This window comes from Saimiri boliviensis, chromosome 1 (genome assembly GCF_048565385.1).
Source record: "Saimiri boliviensis isolate mSaiBol1 chromosome 1, mSaiBol1.pri, whole genome shotgun sequence".
In the NCBI taxonomy this organism is placed as follows: domain Eukaryota; kingdom Metazoa; phylum Chordata; class Mammalia; order Primates; family Cebidae; genus Saimiri; species Saimiri boliviensis.
In genome coordinates this window covers 97,683,633-97,707,638 of record NC_133449.1, presented here as the reverse complement: position 1 = coordinate 97,707,638, position 24,006 = coordinate 97,683,633, and the positions used below count along the sequence as shown (strand labels likewise).

Here is a 24,006-nt window from a genome sequence, read left to right as displayed (position 1 = left end):
GGTGGTGGGCACCATGAGAAGTGGGCCGGGGTCTGGGACACAAGCAGACCTGAATAAAGAGTTCCACAGCATTGCCTGGGCTGCCTCGGGGGAGATTGCTCTAAGGATTGGGAGGTAGGCAGAGGGGGAAAGCTTATGCCACCACAGGCCTGGGACTGACTGGTCAAGACTCTGATGATGGGAATGTGACAATGAGCTGGACTCAGCCAGCAGGCCTTGTCCAGGTTCAACACAAAGTCACGGGAGGAAAGCATCAGCTTCGGGAAACATCAGAGGTTACCGTGCAGTGGCGGGTGCTGGTGTTTCTTAAGGGTCTGGCACGTTTGCGGAATGATTCTGGCTGTCTGCCTGGCTGAGCTTCCTGTTCATAGTTCCCCAGATGTGTCATGGCCGAGGGATTAAAGCCCTAAGAGGCTCTGACACAGCCGTCTCCAAGACCCACTTTCTCCTTCCTTTGAGCCTCTGTATCAGCTGGGGCATCCAGCAAGACGTGAGCTGTCACTCTGCCGTGGCACAGACCTCAATTAAAACTCTGGAGAGGGCTGACTTCAAAACGTACTTTCATTTTTAATAACCAACATCAGCTCAGCCTGCTTCATTTGGGAAAAGAAACCTTGCTGGATTACCCTGACAGTCGCCACCTCCTAGGGGGCCAGCCGTTCCCAAATGCCCCAGGGATGAAGAACACAGACGGTAAGATGATTAATTGCACTGCAGGTATTTTGTTTCTATATATTTTTTCCTCCTTTTTTTGGGTTTACTTACACGTTAATGAGGTATTTAGGAAAGAGAAACCGAATCTGATAAAAGACAATGTTATGTTATTTGTTGAAACAAGATTTTAAGGATTTCTTGAAGTTATATGGCTCTGTAGGGATGTTTAACTTTAAGATGCATTTATGAGCCCTATTAAGAGATCAACTGTGATTATCTATGGATGATTATGAAATATGCGGGAGAGATCCTTTATAACTGTATATTATTTACAAACCATAAATAGTTACTTGACTCTTGGTATGTAGTGAGAGATGTTAAATGAAGGGCGTTGTAAATGAAGTCATTTTATAAGACTGTTGTTACTGTAAGAATTGAAACTTATTTTATCACTTCCCATTAAGCTTCTGCAACGTTAGAGAGGTGTAATCTCACCCACTGTTTGAAAGTGCGATGTTTTGTTTTAGTGGTTTTTTTTTTTTTTTTTTTTTTTTTTTTTTTTTTTGAGACGGAGTCTCGCTCTGTCCTTCAGGTGGGAGTGCAATGGTGGGATCTTGGCTTACTGCAACCTCTGCTTCCTGGGTTCAAGTAATTCTCCTACCTCAGCCCCCCAAGTAGTGGGGACTGCCTACGTGTGCCACCATGCCTGGATAATTTTTTGTATTTTTAGTGAAGATGGGGTTTCACTGTGTTAGCCAGGATGTTCTCAATCTCCTGATCCACCCACCTTAGCCTCCCAAAGTTCTGTGATTATAGGCATAAGCCATTGCGCTCGGCTTGAAGGTGCTATGTTATCAATAACAGGCTCTATTGGTTTCATTTAAAGGGATAATGCATTGTGTTGGCAAAACTTGTACACACTTTCTTCAAAAAGGACTTCAGAGTTCATCTTAAAAGCTTGATCATGTTTTCCCCCCTCAGAAGCTTTACCAGTGTTGCACCAATAGCTATAGAGAAGACCATGCACTCTCAGAGGGAATTATAAACATTGCCTTGACTTTTTTATTGGATATCCTTGATCTCCATTTTTCCTATCAATAGTGTTGTTGTGCATAAGAATGAGAAAATGGGGCTGAACCCGAAACATTAAGGAAAGAAAATAACAAAACAGAAAAAGAGAACCAAATGAAGCTTTTCATTCAATTCAATTTATAACTCCTTACTGCTTATGCAAAATGTGAATTTCTCACTGTGTTGGTGAAGGTGTGAGGAGTGGACAGTGAAGAAGGATGCTTCAAAAAATACAGCTAAGGACCAACTGGTTTGGTGAATCATGGCATTCACCCACAAGACAGCTAGAGAACTGTGTGTGTGTGTGTGTGTGTGTGTGTGTGTGTGTGCATTAGATGCAGAAGATTGGTGTTGACTGTAAATGTGTTGATCTGTTAGTAAAAGGAAGAAGACAAGTCTGTCCAGAAAGAGCCAGGAAAACTTCTTGAGAGGAATTTGATTTGCCTAATGGTGGTGATGAATTTAGAAAGGTTCTTAATGGCCTTTCCTAACACAACATGCTGTTGTTAATCATTGAACTGACAAACCCCACTGGGCACAAGCCTCTTAGTTTACGTAGGAGGAAAACCTGACAGGCATGGTCAAAGAACGATGAGGGTATACTTCTAAAATACGTTCTTTAGACATTTACACAAACAGCACAGGAACATTGTCAAGAATAAAATTTTAAGAAATACAGAGAGATAATTTTTACAATGAATGAAAAGTAAAAACACACCACTGTGAGATAAACACTGTAAACATTTTGGTAGGTGTATTTATCTCTGAGTACGTTTACATTTTGAAGAAATGTACTTGTACTCTACATGCTGTTTGGTTACCTGCTTTTACTTCTCAGTAATGTATTATGAGCATCTTGTCATGACAGTGAATTTTCTTTTACAAAAGCTTTTCCATTTCATTGCATAATTAGTTTATAAAATCCTATTGACAGCTATTTGATTGTTTTTCTCTTATTAACAGTGCTAAAACTAACACCCTTGCAGCTAAACCTTTCAAACTCTTCATGAGTTTTCCTTGCGGTAAATCCCCAGAAGTAGAATTGTGGGGTCAAAGGGCATGGGCATTTTAAAAACTCTAGATCTCTGCTGCTAAATTAATCCTAGGAAAGTTTTATTAATTTACATGCCCACCAGCACTGTATGAACATTTTCCAACACTCTCATGCATTGGATTTTATAATTTTTTGAAAAGTGTGCTACTCTGATAATAGGCAAAGGGTATTTTGTTGTCTTAATTTACTTTAAGGAAACCCTTTGCAAAATGTGCTGGCTTCCAATTCTGCCCCTTTAGGTTCAGCCTCTTGTCTTTTTTGGTTACTCATTGCTAAAGCAGTCACCTCTTACAGTAACTTCTGCCAACCTAATTTCTGAGGACTTTGACCTCACTGATGTCTCTCAGAAAGTCTGCTGAGAGAGCGAGAGAACTGGATGCCTTTGCTCTGAATGTTTACCAATTGAGTAACCTGGGGCAAACCTCAGTCTTTGTGATTTTTGTCTCCTTTTTAGCTATGAAATTTAGAGAGAAGGCCTGTGCTAGCCTCCTCACAAAATTGTACTGGGATTATAAAGAGGCAAGATAGAGGAAAGCTTTTTGAATAGAGAAAAAGTAAAAATGCAAAATGGTGTTATTATTGTCATTATTCTGAAGTTTAGTGATAAGTCTTGTCTTCTAAAATACATTGTTTCTGGAGAGCTGCATGCCAAAATTTTGGTGTCTTCTAATTCTAAACTTGAGAAGTGTGTGTGTGTGTGTGTGTGTGTGTGTGTGTGTGTGTGGTGTATATAACATATTTCTATGTTTCTTGATTCTTAGATTCAGTAGCTGTGTTTGGTGTGTTCCAGCAGTGCATGGATGCATTTTAGATTAAACAGGTTTCTATTTTGTTACTTATTTGTTCCATTCGGGTACCGGAAAACCCTCCTATTGCACTCTTATCTCCACCGGCTTTGCTCAGCTCCCCAGTGGACTGAGAGCTCCCAAAGACAGGGGCTGTTGTTACATATGTTCCTCTCTCCAGGGTCTGCTATGGGGTCTGACACCCAGTGAGCGATCAATCAATCTTCCTCAAATGAGTCAACGTAAGGGAGGTAGATACATATTTACCCAGTTCTGCAAAGAAAGGAATATTTTAAAAAGGAATCCCTGAAGATTAAAAAAAAACCTGAATGGAGCTTTTCTAGGACAAACTGGTTATTTATTTAGTTTAGTTTGGGTGAGTCTCAGTTAAGATTGAGTAAATCTTTAAAGCTTTGAAAGGATATTAAATGAATGCAAGGATAGGACCAAGAAAAAGGAGAACATTGTCTTCATAGGTACAAGTGTCATGGACTTGGCATGAATATCAAAAGCTTTAAGGAGGAGGCATTGGTTTTCACTCTGACCCTCGGCTCAGTGCTGGGCTGCAAAAATCAGGAGCAAACTGACATTTAGTAATGATTTGAACTTGGTACTGAATAATAATAAAAATATTCATAAAAGCTAATATGTAATACAGCACTTATTAGGTAGGAGACCTGGTTTTAAGTACCTCTTGTGTGAAATACTCAGTATTATTATTTTATTTTGCAGATTAAGAGACTTAGGCACAGAGAAGAGATTTGCTAGGGTTATACCAGCAGTTAGTGTAGAGGTGAAATTACGATGCAGACAGACTCACTCTGGAGCCCGTGGGTTAGGGAGGGTAGGTATGACCGAACTTTAGAGATAACGTCACATGGTTTTAGGCCACTGGTGATGTTTCTGCTGTTTACTTGGGCATATGACTACCACTTATTGAGTCACCTACTGCAGGAACATGCACCCTGCCAGGTTCTTTATATTATCCTGAATCTTTCTCACAACCGTGCCACCTTATTCCAACTCCAGGGCCAGACAAGCTGAGACTGAAAAGTTCCGTTAAGTTTCCCAAAGCCGCAGGCTAGTGACGAGAGAGCCATCCACCTGCACTGAGTCTATCTGCCTTCTGAGCCTGTGTGCCACACTGGCATGAACAACTGAGTGCTGATGTGCTTGGTTCTTCCATCCAAAAGTGCTGAGAGTCCAGTTATACTGCATTTGGAGGTGTTGAGCCTGGAAACTCAATCACAACAATTCCTCAATTTGGGGGTCACGCAGGGCTCAGCCTCAGCTTCTCTGAACCTGATTTGATTTTTCAGACAAGATCCTCCCCGGCAGGACCATCCAATTTATCACATCAACCTAGACATGATGGGCATTTAAAATATTGAGAGCTGTTTCCTTATATTTCCTGTCTGTTGACTCTTCAAATCTGCACTGGGAACTCCAGAGAATGTCTCCCAGGAGGCTGGGGTGGAATATGGTGAATGCTAGCTTGGGAGCCAAGGGCAGTTTCGTTTCTTCTGGGCAACTTATCTACCTTTTCTTTGCTTACTGTTTTCAGTTATAAAGTGAGGGATAAGAATATAATTTAAAATGGACTTTTACTGCTTTTTTGGTTAAACTTTTCCATATGAGTTTGAAACTCTTTGATTTTTTTTTTTTTTGAGTGGATGATAACATGGTTGATTTGCTTTTGAAGGGGTAACACAATTTAAAAGGTTCCTCAGTGAAGTCTCCCTCTCTTCCCTCTCTGCAGGCACCTCTTTCCCTCTTCCTCACCAAAAGATGAGTCTTCTTAATAGTTTCTAGTTTTCTCTTCCACCTCGTTCACACTCACGGTGTGCACTATTCTGTACCCTGATCCACAGCTGTATCAAAGTAGGTACATTTTTAGCCTCTGAGTGAACATTTAGGTTGTTTGCAATCTTTTGTTATTTCAGCCAGTGTTGCAATGAGTAACAGCCTGCCCTTGTTATTTTGCAGAAGTGTTTGCAAGTTGTTGGCTAAATTCCTGGAAGCAGAATTGCAGGGTCAGAGGCTGTGTACACGTGTGATTTCGATATATATATTTCAGAATTACCCCCCCCCCCCACCAAATTATACCAATTAACACTCCCACCAGGAACTTTTAAAAGATTGCTCCTCCAAGTGCTTGCCAACAGCGCCTTCTGGAAAGTTTTTATTAAACTTTGGCGGTCTTAAAGGCGAAAGCTGCAAACTTAGTGAGTTTTCTAGATTTTCCTATCTCATGTCATGACTCATGCAACCTCAGCCCAATTGTGATCTCTTGTGGCAGATGCAAGTCTGACAGGTGTTTTGTTGACTCAGGTTGGGCATCTATTCAATTGATTTAAAACGATTTGCTTTCACAACTTTTTTAACTTGATGATTGTGTTTCGAGGCCTTGCTGTGTGTCCAGTCATGGGACAGAACAGGGGTGAGTGGACCCTGCCAGGTTTGCACAAAGCAGCCCGGCAGCTGTAGGAGTTGGCACACATGTGCTGAGCACTGTGAAAGAAATGCAGAGACGGAAGCCTGCAGAGACTGCGACTAGTGGCCACGGTCCATGTAAGCCCAGTGATCGGGATTGTTCAAGGTAAACGATGAGGTCTGAGGCATGAGGAGGAGCCAGCCAGGCAGAGGAAGCAGAGCACAAAAGCCCAGCATGAGGAGCAGAAAGCAGTTCTATGTATGGCCAGTGAAGAGAGTGGAAGGGAGGTCAAGGTGAGCTGGAGACAGAGGCAGAGCCTAGATCATGGGGGTGTGGGCGCATTTAGGGCTGTGGTAAGGAGTTTGGCTGTTATTGTGAGTTTCAGGTTGACTTTAGTCATGGGCTGAGAAGCTGGTGACAAGGTCTGTTAACTCTTACCTTGTAGATGTAAATGCTCACATGAATGACACCAGGGAAGCGTGGTTCCACACACAAGCACCTTTGCCACAAGAAATCACAACGGGGCTGACATTGCATACAGGGCTGTGACCAGAATACTGTATCTCTTGGCCAGCCCTGTCCTCCATGTGAGACAAGTGGAGATATCTTACCTAAATGCATTTTATGTCTCTCCAAAGTAAAGCCCCGTTTACGAAAGCCTTTCTCATTCATTATCTCCTGCATTAATAAAGTGACTGGTAATTTTGACAGATTATTATTGTGTGTCCAACTGGTGCCGAGTCCTGTGCTAGGTGCTGGGGATGAGATGAGAGGAAGAAAGAGTGGAAGGGGAAATAGAAAGCTGAAGAGAATTCAGAGCAGCTTACAGTCCATTTGCAAGAGAATCAAATGTCAAAAATGAGAAGGAAAGCAGGAAGCGGCCAGTGAAACGGACCCAGCCACCTCCAGGATCTGGACCAGAACATGGGTAAACCTGCCCCAGGGACCTGCTTGGTGCTGGGGAATTTAGGGGATGGGGTCTCGGGAGAGGGCTGCAAGTAGGGCTTCTCTGACATCCTTTTCTCTAGGTGTAGGTAGGGTTATTTTTCTAACTTTAGAGGTGACCAGCTAGGAGCTCTCCTCCAGACCGCGGGCAAAGAGTAGAACTAGAACTTTTTCTCCACCCCTGAAATCTGAGGCCATGGCAATCTGTGCGCAGAACAGAACAAAATTCCTGAAGCCCAACCACCTGGGAAGACGTTGACGAGAGTGTCTGTACGATGCATCGTCTTTCATGCTGGCCGCGCTGGTTCCGTGATGACAAGGTTGTTTCGCTTATGAGTCTGTAGCGTTGGCAGGGCCCTGGGGAAGGGGTGTGCACTGTACCATAGTCTTAGGGGCTGGGTGGCTCTAAGCCCAGAGGTGCTTCCATTGTGTGAAGAAACACAGGGGACTGAGAAAAAATATTGTTGATCAGACACTCAGGCCCATTTTGGAGGCAAAACTGTCATAAATGGTCGTTTGTGGCCAGCACAGAGAGAGGATTAACATGTGTGTGTGTATGTGGGTGTGTGAGCATGTGTGTTGTGGGAGGTGTTCGGGGGAGGTCTCCAGAACTGCTTGTCCTCAGGAGGTGCTACTGGATCAGGTTTCCATGGACATAGGAACATCTGAGCAGGAAGTGGGAAAACTGCAAAGTCAGTCTTCACACACTTCAGTGAGCTTCACCTCCCAGTCCAGGGAAGGGAGGGCAGGGCTGACTTCTGAGAAGGGACTTGAGGTGAATTCCAGGTAATGAACACAGATAGAATTGCCCCAATCAGATGTAACATGAGTTGGGGGTTGTCAAGTGCTAATACCAGGTGAAAGAGGCAGCAAAAGGTGTATTTACCATAGAAAGATCTAGAAATGTAGTCACAAAACTTGAAGTGTGTCTATGCTAATTTTAATGGAAATAAATACTTTAAGATTAATAATTTTTCTTTAGGCTTTGAGTTTTCCTTTATCTGTGTACAATAGACTGAATGTCTGTGTGTCCCCCAACCCCATAACTAAATTTCTATGTTGAAACTCTAATCCCAGTGATGGAATTAGGAGGTGGGATGCTTGGGAGATGATTAGGTCATGAGGGTGGGGTCCTCATAAAAGGGATTAGTGCCCCTATAACAAGAGGCCAGAGAACTAGCTAGCTCTCTTTCTACTGTGTGTGGACACAATGAGAAGTCAGCTGTCTGCGAATCAGAAAGTGGGCCCTCACCAGACACCGGATCTGTCAGAAACTTGATCTTTGAATTCCAGGCTCCAGAACTATAAGACACAAATACTTGTTGTTTAAGCCACTCAGTCTATGATAATTTGTTATAGCAGCCCAGGCTAAGACACTATGTTTAATAAGCCCGTGACAACGGTATGACTATCTTTAAAGACTTTCAGTAAGGATTTAGTAAGTTTCAGGTTCTGAATATTTCCTGAATCAATGAACAAGTGAATGAGACATTGCTATAGAATAGGCTCAAAGCACGTTTGTGTCTTCTGTGGAAGCTTGCCTTCTTTATCCTTTGAGGGGAAATTATTAGAGGTGAATGTGCTTATAAGTTATCCATCTTTTCTCCAAAAATGCCGAATCTCTAACCAGGGAGGCAGTGTCGCTACCAGAGCCACTCAGTCATTTATACCAATAACATATTCCAGCATGGGCCACAGAACCAACACATTCCAAAGCCATGATTGTGCCCCCTGAATATTGATGTGGCTTCCCTCATTCTGTTCCTGGGGTTAGTGAGAGGGTAGAACTTGATTGGAAACCCTGGAACAATTATTTTAGACTTTTCATTGCCGGTGATTTTATTTGTTGTCTCCATGATCTCACTTGCACTGTTCTAGTCGGATTAGCTTTGGAGGCTGTACCAATGATGCTCAGCCTCCTTGCCCTGGAGGCTGGGTACCCACCTCATCTGCCGTTCTAGATCCAGCCAGGATCAGCAGCCATCCATCTCCTCCCCACGATGTCTGAGAGCTTTTCACACTGTTCCTTACACAGGTTTTATGATTTTTGATTTGTCTCTAAGGGAACCGAGGCTTAAAAACAGCAGGTGAGTTTCTTTAGGTCGTAGCAGATCAATAACAGAGTCAGAACTCGAACATGGGTCTGTTGGACTCTCTCAGCTCTATACACATCATTATGCTGATATAGTAAGGAACACAAGAAAGGGAAAGACTAGTTTATGGAAGAGCTCTTTCTCAAATGTCCTTCAAGCAGTCATATTTTTTGGGCACTGGTTTTTGAGTCCATTCATATCAAGCACGCCATTTAGGCTCTCTTCTGCCACCTCTAAGAGTTACCCAAATTGGCGCATGATACCCATAAACTAGTTTTTAAAAGAGACATGATATGCAAGTGTTATTAGTATTGAAATTGTCAGTACGTAGTATTGAAGCCCAAATCAATACAAATGAAATGTATATCACAATAAAGTACAAATTCAAGTAAAGTAGGGACTTGGCAGCTGTTTCTCTGGAATGGCTAAACACACTGTGTGGATTGCATGGGGAACCTGCTTTCACAAATAGTGTCAGCTGTCTGCTAAAGAATCTGTAAAACTATATGCGAAGGTTCACTCACAGGGGTTCTTTTCTGGAGAAAAAAATATATGACTATTGTCAGCAGTGAAGGAGTGTATACTGGAACTTAATTGATTTAAAAAGTCTCATGAGAACCTGCCATAACAACCTCTTTGAAGAAGTTTCCCTCAAGATTTAAGCATTTCTCTAGATTAACACAGTGGGTTTCTGTGCTGACTCACAGGGAGAAGGGGAGGTTACATCTTTGCTATTGTGATAATGCGGGAAATTACACCCAGCATCACTCACTGTGCTTGAATCTTCATCATCAACCTCAGACTCTGGGATTTATGTAACTGCAAGATCAGAACTCTAAGCTTCTTTTTTTCTCCAGTTGAAATTTAAGTTGGTATGGAAATGTTACCTATATATAGAATCTAGGCTCATAGAAAGGTAAGCAATGCTTTGGTTTGGAGGTAGAGGCCGACATTTAGTTTAGTCTGGAACTGATGTCCAGATTGTAAATTGTTGTTCAGGGAAATCTAGGGTGTGCAAATAAGTCTCTGGAGTTGAACTCTCTTTTCTCGGCTGGGCCCTAGTCTGCCACGCCAGTGTTGAAAATGGACATTGCTGCTGCTTCCGTGACGTACAAATAGGGCAAATGTCGGCTGCATGGAATTACTCTTTGTGCTCTAGGCCAGTATTGTCAATCCCGGCTGCGCACTGGAATCACCTGGGAGCCTTTTAAACACTGATGCCTCGATCCCACCCCCAGAGGTTCTGATGTGACGGGACTGTATGCAGCCCTGCTTTTTAAAACTCCTCAGGTGACTGTACCGTGCAGTTAGTGCAGTGTGGGTTGAGAACTATTGATCCCAGAAGTAGACAGTCACGGAGTCAGTAAATTACCCAAGTAAACAAGGAGCTGGCTAGACCAAGGCTGTCCGTAGTGATTGCCAAATCCTGCCTGGTGGGGGAATTCAGGACCATTTTCCCAGAAAACTTTGTTACTGGAAGTTATCAAAGGCTCTCTACTTAGTAAGAGTGCTTTCAATTTTTTAAGGCACTGTGGACGTAAGTTGTATAAATGTAGCCACTTACATTTATTTGGCAAACATTTAAACATCTGCTTTGTTCAAGCTATACACTCAAGCTCAGCCTACTTTTAAGCATATTAACCCAGCAGCAGGGGAGAGAACTCTAGCAATACAAAGCAGGGGTGCAGAGTGCCATCGGAGAGGGGGAAGATGAAAAACCTGAAGGTTTCAGGGCAGGGGGAGATAGTTGCCCGTTTCTCCTGGTAGGAGGTACCGGAAAATCCTAAAGAAGTGGTGCAGTATTTCGGATAGGTCTTGGAGGGGGAGAAGGAGGAGAAAGAGGACTTGAGCTGGAGGAGACAGACAGATTGTATTCTGGATAGAGGAAACTGCATGAACAAGAAAAGAGGTAGAGATTAGGGAAATTTGCAAGGAAACTGGTACATAGCAGACACAGGTGCATCAAGGGCAAGGAGAGGAAACATGTTCCTAAAGGTAGGATCAAGGGAGACCGAGGAGCATCTGGAATGCTAGATTGAGTGGTCTGGGCTTTGGTTGGGAGGCAGTGGAGCCCTGCCTGGCAGGTTTTGACATCCAAGCTTAGAGCAAATGGCAAGTAGGAGCTTGCTGGGCAGTATTTATCTGGCTAATCTGGATTGTTTGGAAGGAAATTCTGTTTTTGTCTCACTGTGTGGCCCACATAGGTTTCATAGTTACAGTATTCTCAACTTTGCATTGACAAGGTGGGTGAGTTGCCCCGGGTTGGGATGGTTCAGACGTCCCCCAGCAAGTTTCTGCCTTGGACATCTCTCCGTTTCTGTAGCTTCTAACGCTTTCTTTGGCTCTCTTCAACCACCATGCTGAGAAAAAAGTTTAAGAGCTTTTCTTTTTTCCCTCACATAATCTTGGCAAGTAATAACAGTGAAACCCTGGAGAGAGAAGAAGTGTGGATGTTAGGAGACTGGATTGCCAGCATGGCATTAACAATTTTTGGCTGTGTTGACTCTCAAGTAAATATGGTAACTGCTTTTTCTTTTCCTTTTCAAAATACATAGATAAAATTTAAGGGGTAGCTAGATTTTGGCATAAATGACCTGCTCTTCTGCAAATAGCATTTCTGGATTAATTTTATTATAACCAATTGCTCTTCAGTGTATTCTGAGAATTTTATTTGTAAGGAAGTTCATAAGTGCTATCGGTGATTAGCCAACAAGAGGGGTAGAGAGAGGTCAACTTCCATGCGGTTGAGATCACTTTGTCTAAGTCTGATTTTAAATGGAGTGTTTTGCAGCCATGTTAGAGGATAACAATGAAACAAAAGCAGCAGCAGGAAGGTCATTCACCCGTGCTGAAAACCTCTTCCTCTTGGGTTCACTTTTTCTTCTAGCAGGGAAAATGGTGAAATCACATCAGCGCTTTCTACTCTGGGTCCTAGTGTTTTCTTTATGACCTGCTAACAGTTTCCTACATAAAATTTGCATGTCTCTAGCTTCTCCGTTCCACTTCTTACTGTTCTCATGTTCATTCATCATTCCATTGTGACGTGTTTGGCTGAGTTTGAAAGACTCTAATGATAAGTGGGGAGGGAAAAAATGACTTTTATAATAAAAGGTAATGTTTAGTGACACGAATCTGAGACGCATGACTAAGTAGGAAAATAAAATATTGAAAGGTCTTCGTTTTGACGTCTTGGTTTTAAATATTGGGCAACCCCATCACATGTTTATCTCTTTTCTCATCAAACCGCATGGATTAGGAAGACATTCTTACTGTACTTAAGATACGCCTGCAATCATGGTGCCTCCTCTGTCTATTTTTGGGTTGACCAAAGAGCAATGCAAAGCACTGAGTGCCAACCACTGCAATAAGCATTTGGTCTATATTCATCCATATGCTTGCACTTCCCCCAAGGTGGGCATTGTCATGCCCGTGAACAGATGAGGGAGGAGAAGCTGACAAAACACAGCTGGAAAGAGCAGGATGGGAGGTCGCCTCGGGCCTCTCCCATCAGTGATTATGTGCTGTTTGTGGTCTCTGCAGGCACAGACATGTCTTGTTGACATGACAAAATAAAATGGATGCAAATATTATTTTTTAGTGTCTTCCAACTTCTTGGATCCTTAAGTAGCTGCTAACATTGCTCTTCAGTTATTTCTGTACTCACAGAGCCATTTCTGAATATCGATCCTAACTTTCTTCTGGCCTGTTTCCTGCATATTTATTTATTCCAATGAATCCCACCCATTCCAAAGAGAACTGGAGCAATCTTGTGGCATGTTTAAATGTGGCCTGAGTTTGTGTGGTCCCCTCGGGAAGGTGTACTAAGGATTTCTCAGAAATGGCATTTGCGTGTGAGAGAACCCTGCTGAGCAGAGAGCGTTTACTTTGCCCAGTACTCTCAGTGCTTGTTTCAACAGTAACCCTCGTTTATTAGGACCTTGGAAGAGTACCAGAGCTGTGGGCTCCTGAGAGTTTTCCATAAAAATCAGTCCTCCAGCATGGTAAATAATACATTTGTAAAGGATCAAATATATATACGAAGTGACTTGGGCTTCTAATGAAGTGACTTGGGCTCCTAGGAGGAGACTGGTCACTAGAAAGAACAGATTGGAAGTTTGGGAATTTCAGTCCCACCCCCCATCCTCTGGGAAGGCCTGGGGGCTGGAGATTGGAGTTAATGATCAGTAATGCTCAAGAAACAAAGTCTTGTAAGAATCCCTGCACTCTGGGGTTCTGGGATGTCCTGGGCTGCTGAACACGTGGCTAGTGGCCTACCCGTAGGAAGTGCACATCCCCTTCCACACACTTTGCCCTGCATACCTCTTCATCTGCTGTCTTCTATATCCTTGATCATATTCTTCATTACATAATAAGCTGGGAAATGTGTTTCCCTGAGGTCTGAGAGCCACCCCAATAAATTATCAAACCCGAGGAGGGGGGTTGCAAGAATCCTGGCTTACAGCCAGGATTTGCATCCGTTTTATGACCTCTGTCAGTCAGACGTATAGGTGGCAACCTCACACTTGCAGTTGGTATCTGAAATGGAGAGTAGTCTCGTAGGACTGAACCCTAAACCTGAGGTCAGTGCTAACTCCGGTTAGTATCAGAATTGAATTGAATTGAATTGAACTGTAGGACACTCAGCTGATGTCATTCACTCGATGTCAGAGTATTCCTTGATATCCCTTTCCCTCCCTGGTCACAGAAATGTGTGGAGTAAAGGTACAGAAAAAGAAAAATAGTTTGTTTTTATCTAGCTCACATTTATTTTAGATTGCTTGAAATAAGCATATTAATCTGCTGGGCAGATCAATGAAAACATTTACGGGAGGGTAATGATAAAAAGTGCAACTTCGTGCTGAAGCTAGGTGGTAAATTTTCTTCGATAATTCAAGCATGCCTAGTGAAAATGTAAGTTCTCTGTTGCACTTCAAAAATATTCCTTTGTCCATGGAGGGTGTTTCTTCTCAGAACACTTTGTACTCCCTCATGAAGCTGGGGTATTTGCTATGGAAACCAAATTGTACTTCCTTTGGTCTACTGAAAATTAGAAAATAAACTTTATGTGGTCAGTAGGTTATTGTTTTAAACTTAACTACATGAGATTAACTTCTGGAACTGAGACGCCAATGATGGAATTCCAGAATGCAATTGTTGCACTTATTAAACACTACAGGTCGGGAAAGATCCCTGGCATACTTGGTGCCCAGTGGCTTTCTCAGCCTAACAGGTTTGTAGTTTGAAGAGTCTTAACCCAAAGTTACGTAAGAACCCCGGACCACTAGCCATTGGTTCCATTGGTAGATTTTCTTTCATTATTTTGGTTTTCAGCTTTATTGAGGTACAACTCACAAACAATAATTGTGTATATTTAAGGTATACGACATGAGGATTTGATGTATGTATTCATTATAAAATGATCACCGCAATCAAGCCAATACATTTATTACACATAGTTATCTGTTTTGTGTGTGCATGGTGAGAACAGTAAAAGTCAACTCTCTTAGCAAACTTCGAGTGTACGACACAGTATTACTCACTGTAGTCATCACACTGTCTTTTAGGCCAGAACTTATTCACCTCATGACAGAAAATGTTTACCTTTTGATACCATTTCCCCCCTTTCCTTTTTGGCAGCCACGACTCTACTCTCTGCAAATCATTCTTGTGGTCATCAGTCAGAAGTCTATGGTGGTCCCTTTAGGAACTAGGTGGACAAATGGTAATCTCCTGAAATGGATCAGTCTGCAAACCTGCCCCTGAGGTATCAAAGTTTTCATTTACTACCTTGGTATAATTACCTTTCTGGCTAATTGACCAGATCTACCTACAGCCCTCAGTGGTCTTTAAAGTAAAAAAAGTGAAAAGTCTTTAGCATGAAGCCTTTGATGTGTGTGTTGTATGAGTGTATGCGTTTGAGTGTGTGGGTGCTCATGTGTAGTTTTATGAATCTGTGTGTGGTTTTGATGTGTGTATTGTGTGTTGTATCTGAGTGTTGTATGTGCGGTGTGAATGTGTGTGTGTGTTGTGTGTATTTTGTGTGTGTTGCATGTGCTGTGTGGGTGTGTGTTGCATGAATGTGTGTCGTGTGTGCATTGTGTGCATGTGCTGAGTGCCCGGCATGTATTTTACTAGGTGCTTAGTAAACATTTGTCACATGCCGGGAAGGTCTGAATTCCTGCCTCCATGAACCTCACTGTGTAAACTCACAGATGAATTCTCAATTTCTTAGGCACAGGGCCTGTGTTGTGTTCATTTTTCTGTCCTTCAATGTCACACAGAGGTGGGCCACTCTGGCATAAAATATGGGGCTCAGGTGGGAAACATGTACTGTATAATTAAACACACATTTGCTCTCAATTCAGGTTTCTTGAAGCAGAATCTTGTTTTCTTCCAATTCACCTTTGCACACACTACACAGTCCCTTTGCTATTATGTTTGCTGGTTTTTATCCCTCCAGGCTCTGTAAGTGGGCAGGGATTTTGTTGGATTTATTCCCAGATACACCCCAAATACCTGGAACACTGCCTGGTACATAGTGTGCACACGATAAAATTGGTTTAATGATCAAATGTAAGAGTGAATGAGCTCCGACACATCTGGTCCACATCCAGGTTTTTGGCGGAACGTAGGTTTTATGACGTGCATCACAGTTCCCTCTGAATCTCAGTGGCCTTGGCAGGCAGCTTCTCGGGGGTCTTCCTCTTGCTCTTGTCAGGCCCTCGCATTATTCTACAGAGTTTGCCTCTTAGGCTGGCATCGTGGAGCTGGTCCCAGGGAGGTGGCTCATCCTGTTTTGTCAATGGCCACACCCTGCCCTTGGGTCCTTGCTGCAGCCCGTGCACTGTGTGTCATTGCCCCAGGGGTCTCGGACATCTGGCCACCCAGTGCTGACCACCATGGACTTTGCTGTTGCCCACAGATATGACCCCCTGAGTTCCTGGTTTCTCTCCAGGCCTCTTCTGGTCCTCTGGTTTCTCTAGCAGCATCTATCGCCCTACTTGGAGCCTAGGCATTCTTGTTGGCTTCCTCCGCATTGCTGGAGGCAGACCCGCAGTTGTGGAGCCACGTGGCACTGAGCACTGCCTCTGGAAAGGGACTGCCTTTTCTGTTTCCGGGCTGCTCCTCTGCCAGCCCGGTGACTCAGTTTCTACTCCTTCTTCCAGAGTTGACCACCAGAGATGAGCTCTTGCCTTCCTTCTTTCTTCTTCTGCAGATCTTCCCTCTAGCTCTACAGGGAGGGCCTCCCCGGCTGTGTGGTCAGAAGGTGCCCGCTGTTCAAGTCCAGCCTGGCTTACTCTAGGGTTTATGGGTCCAGTCTTTCTCCATGACTCTTGAGATGTCAAGCCCAATTTGGAGAATTCAAAAAATATCATTTTTTTGTCTCTCAACAAAACCTAGCACATTTTTTAAAACTACATTTTAACATCTCTGAAGTTAGGATGCATCTTGCAACGAATAGGTCCTAGTTACCTGGAAGCACTATTTTCCTTATTGTACATATTGCAACTAACAAAATTTTCGCTGAGGCTACTGTCTTGCAATGAACTTAAACTCTATGCTGGAATTTAAAGCTATGTAACCCCTTTTTTGGTCTAGCTTTCATCTTTCTCACCTGAAGGTAATAGATGCCTCTCCTTTAAAGATGTGAAGCTGCCAGGCAACTAGAATCAAGAAAAGGATATGTTGGTTTCATACATTCAAAAATAGAATTCCCAGTACCTTTCACTCTTTGAATCAATACATGTGTGAGTGGACCAACTTAAGGCCATGGACTGGTTTCCATGCTGTACTTTGAAATAAGGCCAAAGAAAAAGTGTGTTCATCTCACAGAGGACTGGCCTTCCTGGAAGAAGAAAACATATTGGTCAGTAAATAAGAAGAGCTGGGCCCTTTGGCAGTTATGGATGTAATTTTCCATGAATAAGACAGAATTCCATTCCATATATCTGTCTCATGAGAACATCATGAGTGTGAGGCATGGAGAGCCTTTGTTTCTGAGTCAGGCCTGCTGAGATCCAGGCCTAAAACTTTTATACGAAAGTCAGAGTTTTCTGTATCAGTTCTCTCTCTCTCCCTCTCTCCTATGCACACATGTGCACAGACAATAGTGAATGAATGGACATGAAATAAAGAAGTGCTGAACCTGGCAATAGCGACAGAATCTAAGAAAACAGTTTACTAACAGGCATGCGTGAGGGGCACACAGTTAATGAGTTGGTGATTTTAAGTGTGAGGATCAGGCAGGGGCCAGGTTTGTTCAAGCAAAAAATTATAGTTAATATTCAGAAGGGCCTTGCAAAACCCAAGAGCAAGGACATAGTCACGTTTCCAGAAGAAGTTGGACCAGCCCGGGAGGTTGTCTGCCAGGATCTGAAGGAGTCGTTCTTAACTCTTTGTCTCCATTCCTTTCTTTTCTCTCTCTCTGAAAACCAGCTTTCTTTGCTTTCAGAAAACACAGACACTCTGCATCGCCAAAGTGGTGTTCAAAGCTAAACAGTATTTTCTTTGTTTTGACTCCATCTATAGCACATAGGCATTAACTGCGTGTATTTCAGTTTCAGTGTAGAATTCCTGGGGAGAGCATGTGAATTCTGTAGCTTTGGGTCTAGCAAAGACTCTTGGTCCCATCAGCCATGAACAAGGTGTCTTTTAGGTGGATACCTGTAAACTGAAGTAAGGGATCAGGGAAATTGGATTACTTTACTAAGAAATATAGGTATGCTGAGCAGATATCAACTGAGTAAACATCAACCCAAAGACATCTATGAAAATCATGAAAGATTGAATGCAGCGTATTCACTGTGATTCTACATTCTGATGCAATGTTTGCTGATTCTGAGGATGATATAATGTAATGCCGAAGTTTTATCAATTACATTTTACTGCAAATGTAATAATACCATGCTATCCTTATTATCTGTGGAACTGTGTTTGTATCTTATGGGAAAAGTATCATGAAACTCACATTGAGAAGCAAGCTGAGATTTTTAAAATAAATACATTTAGCTTTTTATGGAATGAGGTATACCCAGAGCTCCATGCTTAAAATGAATTTGAGTAAATCAAAGCAAAATTTCCCAGAAATGTTAATGGTAAATTAAAAGACTAGAGGAAATCATTCTAAATTATATCAAAATAATACTTTGTATATACATAGTCTGGGTGCAGTGGCTCATGCTTGTAATACCAGCACTTTGAGAGGCTGAGACAGGCAGATCACCTGAGGTCAGGAGCTCCGGACCAGCCTGTCCAACATAGTGATACCCCGTTTCTACTAAAAATACAAAAAAGTTAGCTGAGTGTGGTGGCACATGCCTGTAATCCCAGCTACTAGGGAGGCTGAGGCAGGAGAATCACTTGAGTCCTAGAGGTGGAGGTTGCAGTGAGCTGAGATTGCACCAGTGCACGCCAGCCTGGGCAACAGAGCGAGACTCTGTCTCAATAAATAAATAAATAAATAAATAAAAAATAAATAAATAAAAAATAAATAAAATAATGTAACATGAATGCAATTGTAAAAAAAATATAGAAATATGTCTGCAGTACCTCATATGGGTCTTTCTTGGTTGATAGCAGGGAATGAGACTTGGCAGAGGTTATGAAAGAGATGGTGAGCTAGAGGGTGAAGGAGACAAGATAAAGGGATGGAAAGGGGAAGAAAGAGGGAAAGAAAAAGGGGTTTATCTAGTGAGATCGTCTAAGTAAAGTACTCACACACTACCCCCACTATTCTTGAGGCAGGGAAAGGTTAGACAAAGGTAGTGTGGGAGCTGGCAGGGTATTAGTCCGTTTTTACACTACTATAAAGAAATACCTGAGACTGGGTGTGGTGGCTCATGCCTGTGGTCCCAGCACTTTGAGAGTCTGAGGCGGGCAGATCAACTGAGGTTAGGAGTTCCAGACTAGCCTGGGCAATGTGGTGAAACTCCATGTCTACTAAAAATACAAAAATTAGCCAGGTGTGGTGGCGCACGCCTGTAATTTCAGCTACTCGGGAAGCTGAGGCAGGATAATTACTTGAACCCAGGAGGTGGAGGCTGCAGAAAGCTGACATTGTACTGCTGCACTCCAGCCTGTGTGATAAAGCAAGACTCTGTCTCAAAAAAAAAATTAAAATTAAAATTAAAAAAAGAAATACCCGAGACTGGGTAACTGATAAGGAAAAGAGGTGTAATTGACTCACAGTTCCGCACAGCTGGTGAGGCCTCAAGAAACTTAAAATCATGTGGAAGGGGAAGCTAGTGCATCTTACAAGACAGCAGGTTGGAGAAGTGCAGTGAGAGCACAGGAATAACTGCCACTTTTGAAACCATCAGATCTGGCTGGGAGCGGTGGCTCATGCCTGTAATCCCAGCACTTTGAGAGGCTGAGGCAGGCAGATCACTTGAGGTCAAGAGTTTGAGACCAGCCTGACCAACATAGCGAAACCCCGTCTCTACTAAACACAAAAATTAGCTGGGCATGGTGGCCAGCACCTGTAATCTCAGCTACTCGGGAGGCTGATGTGGGAGAATTGCTTGAATTCGGGAGGCAGAGGTTGCAGTGAGCTGAGATCATGCCATTGCACTCCAGCCTGGGCAGCATAGCAAGACTCCATCTCAAAAGAAAAGGAAAAGAAAAAAATTCAGATCTCCTGAGACTCACCCACTGTCATGAGAACAGCATGGGGGAAATCACCCCCATAATCCAATCACTTCCCATTAGGTTTCTCCCTTGACACATGGGGATTATAAACCAAGATGAGATTTGGGTGGGGACACACAGCAAAACCATATCACCACCCTTGTGCTTGCCAGGCTGATGGTTAGGAGGCTCTCTTGGAGGATCTTCCTTGGCTGCCACACAACTGTCTAGAACCCATTGATTGTTTAGCACATGCTGCTTTTACTCTGTGGAGTGTCTTGCTAGGAAAACCATAAGAGAGAACATATTCTTCCAACTCCCTTAATCACCTTTGCATCAAAAATAATTCTTAGCTTGGATTTAGACTGGCACAAACAATGTCTCCTTTTCTTCTTGGTCATAACTCTTGATAACCTTATTATTGTTTTTTGGACCGAGAGCTTCCTGAGGAAGTGAGGGAAAGATTCCGGCATGGGTTGAGGATGGTCATGAAGGTATGTTCAGAATGAAGTCACATGTAGCAGTCAGGATAGACAGAGTGTCACCTAAGCAAGAAATAATAAAGAAGTGGGGTATCTAAAAGGGAGAAAGAAACACAGAATGTTGGGCCTTGTGAGGCCCTTCCAGCCCCATTGCGGCACTTACTGCGGGGGTGTCCGCAGACATGGTTGGGTGTAGACCTCCTGGTGGTCTTGGGTGTAAGAGTTCAAAGCAGGGCTCACATTAATAAAAACAAGGTCGAACCAGAAAGCTCTAGTTTTCTGTGCTTCTAAAGGAAAACTGAAGAATGTGAAGAAGGTCGGTAATACACAATTTCCCAGGGGCCCATCCATGAACAAAACTCTTTGGTGATGCCTGGGATGCAGTAAGACATGGAATTTGAAATTATTCTCCCCAAAAGACTTATTGCTAAGTAGATCACAAACTGTGGATGACGAGAGTGGAATACAGTCAAGAGTGAACAAGTAGACAATAAGGAAAATCAAACAAAATAGTGTCTTCAACTCCAATCATTAGTTTGTTTTGAGGGACAGATTAGAAGGTTTAGATCAGTGGTTCTTAACTTCAACAGACTTATAATGCTCTTTTTCTTAGTAACTAATTTATAATATCCCCTAAATGAAATTCATTGACAACATAACCTGCTTACGGATGATATTAAAACTTTAAATATATTACCTTAGCTATAATATAAGGAAGATATAAAAGCTACTCCATATTCAGTTTCATACGTACAGGTGTAGACATGACTGAGTTAGAAAGAAGCCGTCAGATGCTTGCGCTATACACGAAGTCTGTGATGCAGCAGCTGGAAATGCAGACTGAAACAGCCTGTGCTTCACCGGAGGGCCAAATAGTGTAAGTGACATTGCTGTTGGGGATGTGATTTTTCCCCCCATAGAGAAAGATCTTTTATAAACCTTCAGAAGAAAATCAAGTTTGACTTGTTCTTGATTGACATGGTAGGTGCATTTCTCGAAAATTCAATACATATTAAAACTATGCAAAAAATGTTTTGTGTTTATATGACAAACAGATGACAAACAGAGCTAGGCTCCAGACTCAGATTTTACCTATATTGAAGTCTGGTGAGATGTTTGAAAAGTTTTTTTGGGATAGAGGACAATTTGTTGTGCTGTGCTGTCCTAGGTATTGCAAAATGTCTAGTAGCCCCAACTTGTGCCTGGTAAATGCATACCCTCCCAAGCACAGACAACCCAAAATACTCCCACCTGTATTTAAAACTCTCTTAGGGTATAGCTCATTCCCAGGCAGTGTCTGTAGAAATTCTGCTCAGGTAGGGCTCTAGAATGTCCAAGCGGCTGCCCAGCTAAGTATGGGAACCACTGATTCAAGCCCTTCCTCTCTCTAACTCATCAAATCCCTCTGACATATCTTGGGCCAGTGGCTGTCCAGCCTGTGTTTGAAGGAGCTAGATTTCAATAAAGAATGTCAGTAGGTTCAGTTCTCTTCTCAGCCCTTTTAATGCAGAGGCCAATTTGTCAGCCTAGAAGGCTGTTCTAAGCTCCTGTGCAAACCCCTCTTGTGAGCCCTTGGGTGTGGCAGTCCTGGAGATGGCTGATTGGTGATCCAGATTTCAGCTTTCTCCCTTCTCTGCTTTGCTCAGTGCCATGTTCAGGTCCTCTGTTTTGTCAAAAGTAAAGAACCTTTTGCCCTGGGTCTCAATCCTTTGAAATCCCATTGGGTGAGTCAGCTCCCTACTTAGCTTCAGAAGAACCAGGACAGGTTAATACCTGCACATTCATGGCCAGTGCATGGTGAGAGGAAACAAAGATGGCAGAGACAACTATAACTGGTTGTGGAAAAGCATTAAGGGAGAGAAGAAAAAACATTATTAAATGAAAGAGATTGAAAAATACAGAAATCAAGTGCAAGAACCTTTAATGGGCAAAGTTAAATGACACATTTATTCATTCAGTAAACATATAAAATGCATCTACCATATACTAGGCTTCATTCAAGACAATGATAATACAACAGTGCATAAAACAGACTAAAACCTACCCTCATGAAGCTTACATTCTAGTGGGGATAGACAGTTAATTAACAAGATCATAAAGTAATATATACAGTAAGTCAGATGGTGACACATGCTAGGAAGCTCCAGCAGGGAGTTCAGGTAAGACAGAGCTGTGTGTGTGTGTGTGTGTGTGTGTGTGTGTGTGTGTGTGTGTCCATGCAACATCTAATGATCTGGGATGCCTATTTAGCAATAAGAGAGGAAAATCTCTTTGGCAATAGTGATTTGGATGTTAGCTGTGTAGGAGGAATGAGAAAGCCATATTGCAATTATTAAGACAGGAAATGATTCAGGTTTGGATAAAACTTTTTAACAATGAAAAATGAAGAGAAACAAAACCACTTTGACATGTCAATAATTTAATTTCTGAGTTTACATAATGTTGTGAAACTTCTCATTGCAAGGCAACCTTTTATTGTTTCTTTATTATCTTTGAGTGTTTGTATTTCAGTTCTCAATAGTTCTTCACTTATTGACTGAGTTTGCTGTCCTGTCACACAAAGATCCAGTTATTTATGCATTTCACACTTGGTAACCTTAGAATTGAGGTTTGTGTTGAAATACTCTGCTTTTTAAATGTGGTTTTGGTTGGTGTTTTTGGAATGAGGAATTTATCAGCTGCAGTGACTCGTAGATACTCTGTTAGCCAGAAATACTGGCTTACTCTTTACCAAAAACCCCCTATTCCAAAATGACATCACACTGTGAGTTTATGCCCAATGAAGCTCCAGTGATATTTGCTTATTTGCATAGTAGAAATACTGTCAGATACATCAATTTTATGTAATTTTCTCAATATCTCTCTGGTATAACTGAATAGGTATATGATGCCCATTTTATAAGTTCAGAGAGGTTGAGTACATAACTAGCCAAATATAATGAATGTTTGACAGGTAATGATCATCTCCACCATGGGCAATGTGCTGGACAATGTTTAAATATTTTTTAATGTATTAACTTATTCCATTCTCCCAACAACCCAATAAGATGGGGACTATTGATAACACCATTTTGCCATCAAGGAAATTGTGGCATAAGAGAAGTTAAGCGACTTGCTTACTGCTACACAGATAGTACATAGGAGAGCTGGGATACGGGGCAGTTGGACTCCATTGCCTATGCTAGCAACCATCATTCTACACTTCCTCTGGTTCTGGATAGCAAATCTCAAACTCCGATATGTTTTAGGGTGCTTTTTAACTTTACAAAGTGACAGTGGTCAATGGTAGAACAGTAAAAGGCAACAATGTGAAGGGGGAAGGCCATCAGGTTTGGAGAGTGTGTTGGATCCCAGTTCAGTTATTTAACACACTGGGTAATCTTGGGTAAGTTCTTTAACTTCTCTAGGATGTCTGTTGCTGTCTACAAAATAAGAGCAGTAACCAGACGTAGTGGCTCACTCCTGTAATCCCAGAGTTTTGGGAGGCTGATACAGGAAGATCACTTGAGGCTGGGAATTTGAGACCAGTTTGAGGGACATAGCAAGACGCTGTCTCTACAAAAATAAAAAAGTAAACAATGAATAAGTTGGTTGTGGTGGTCCAGGCCTGTAGTCTCAGCTACTTGGGAGGCTGAGATAGGAGGATCACTTGAGCCCAGGAGGTTGAGGCTGCAGTGAGCCAAGATGGCGCCACTGCACTCCAGCCTGGGTGACAGAGTGATACCTTGTCTCAAAAACAAACAAACAAATAAACAAATCTAACAACAACCCCCCCCCAAACCACCAACAACAAAAAACAAAAACTCCCCCCAAAACAAAAGTAGTAATACCATTCATGGTTATGAGTATTAAATGTGGTACG

At 42.4% G+C, this 24,006-nt stretch overlaps 1 protein-coding gene across 3 annotated transcripts in view; it reads left to right on the top strand.

Annotated features, from left to right (window-relative positions):
- The first annotated feature begins 288 nt into the window (after positions 1–288).
- IL1R1 (interleukin 1 receptor type 1) overlaps positions 289–24,006 on the top strand; it is a 75,352-nt gene continuing 51,634 nt past the window's right edge. For 2 of the 3 annotated variants that reach the window (XM_010333646.3, XM_074400626.1), the window contains exon 1: positions 289–693. The gene's annotated coding sequence lies outside the window, so the exon portion shown is untranslated. Of the gene's footprint in view, positions 694–14,673; positions 14,801–24,006 lie in introns of those variants that run through there. The other variant, XM_074400638.1, reaches the window with a different exon arrangement.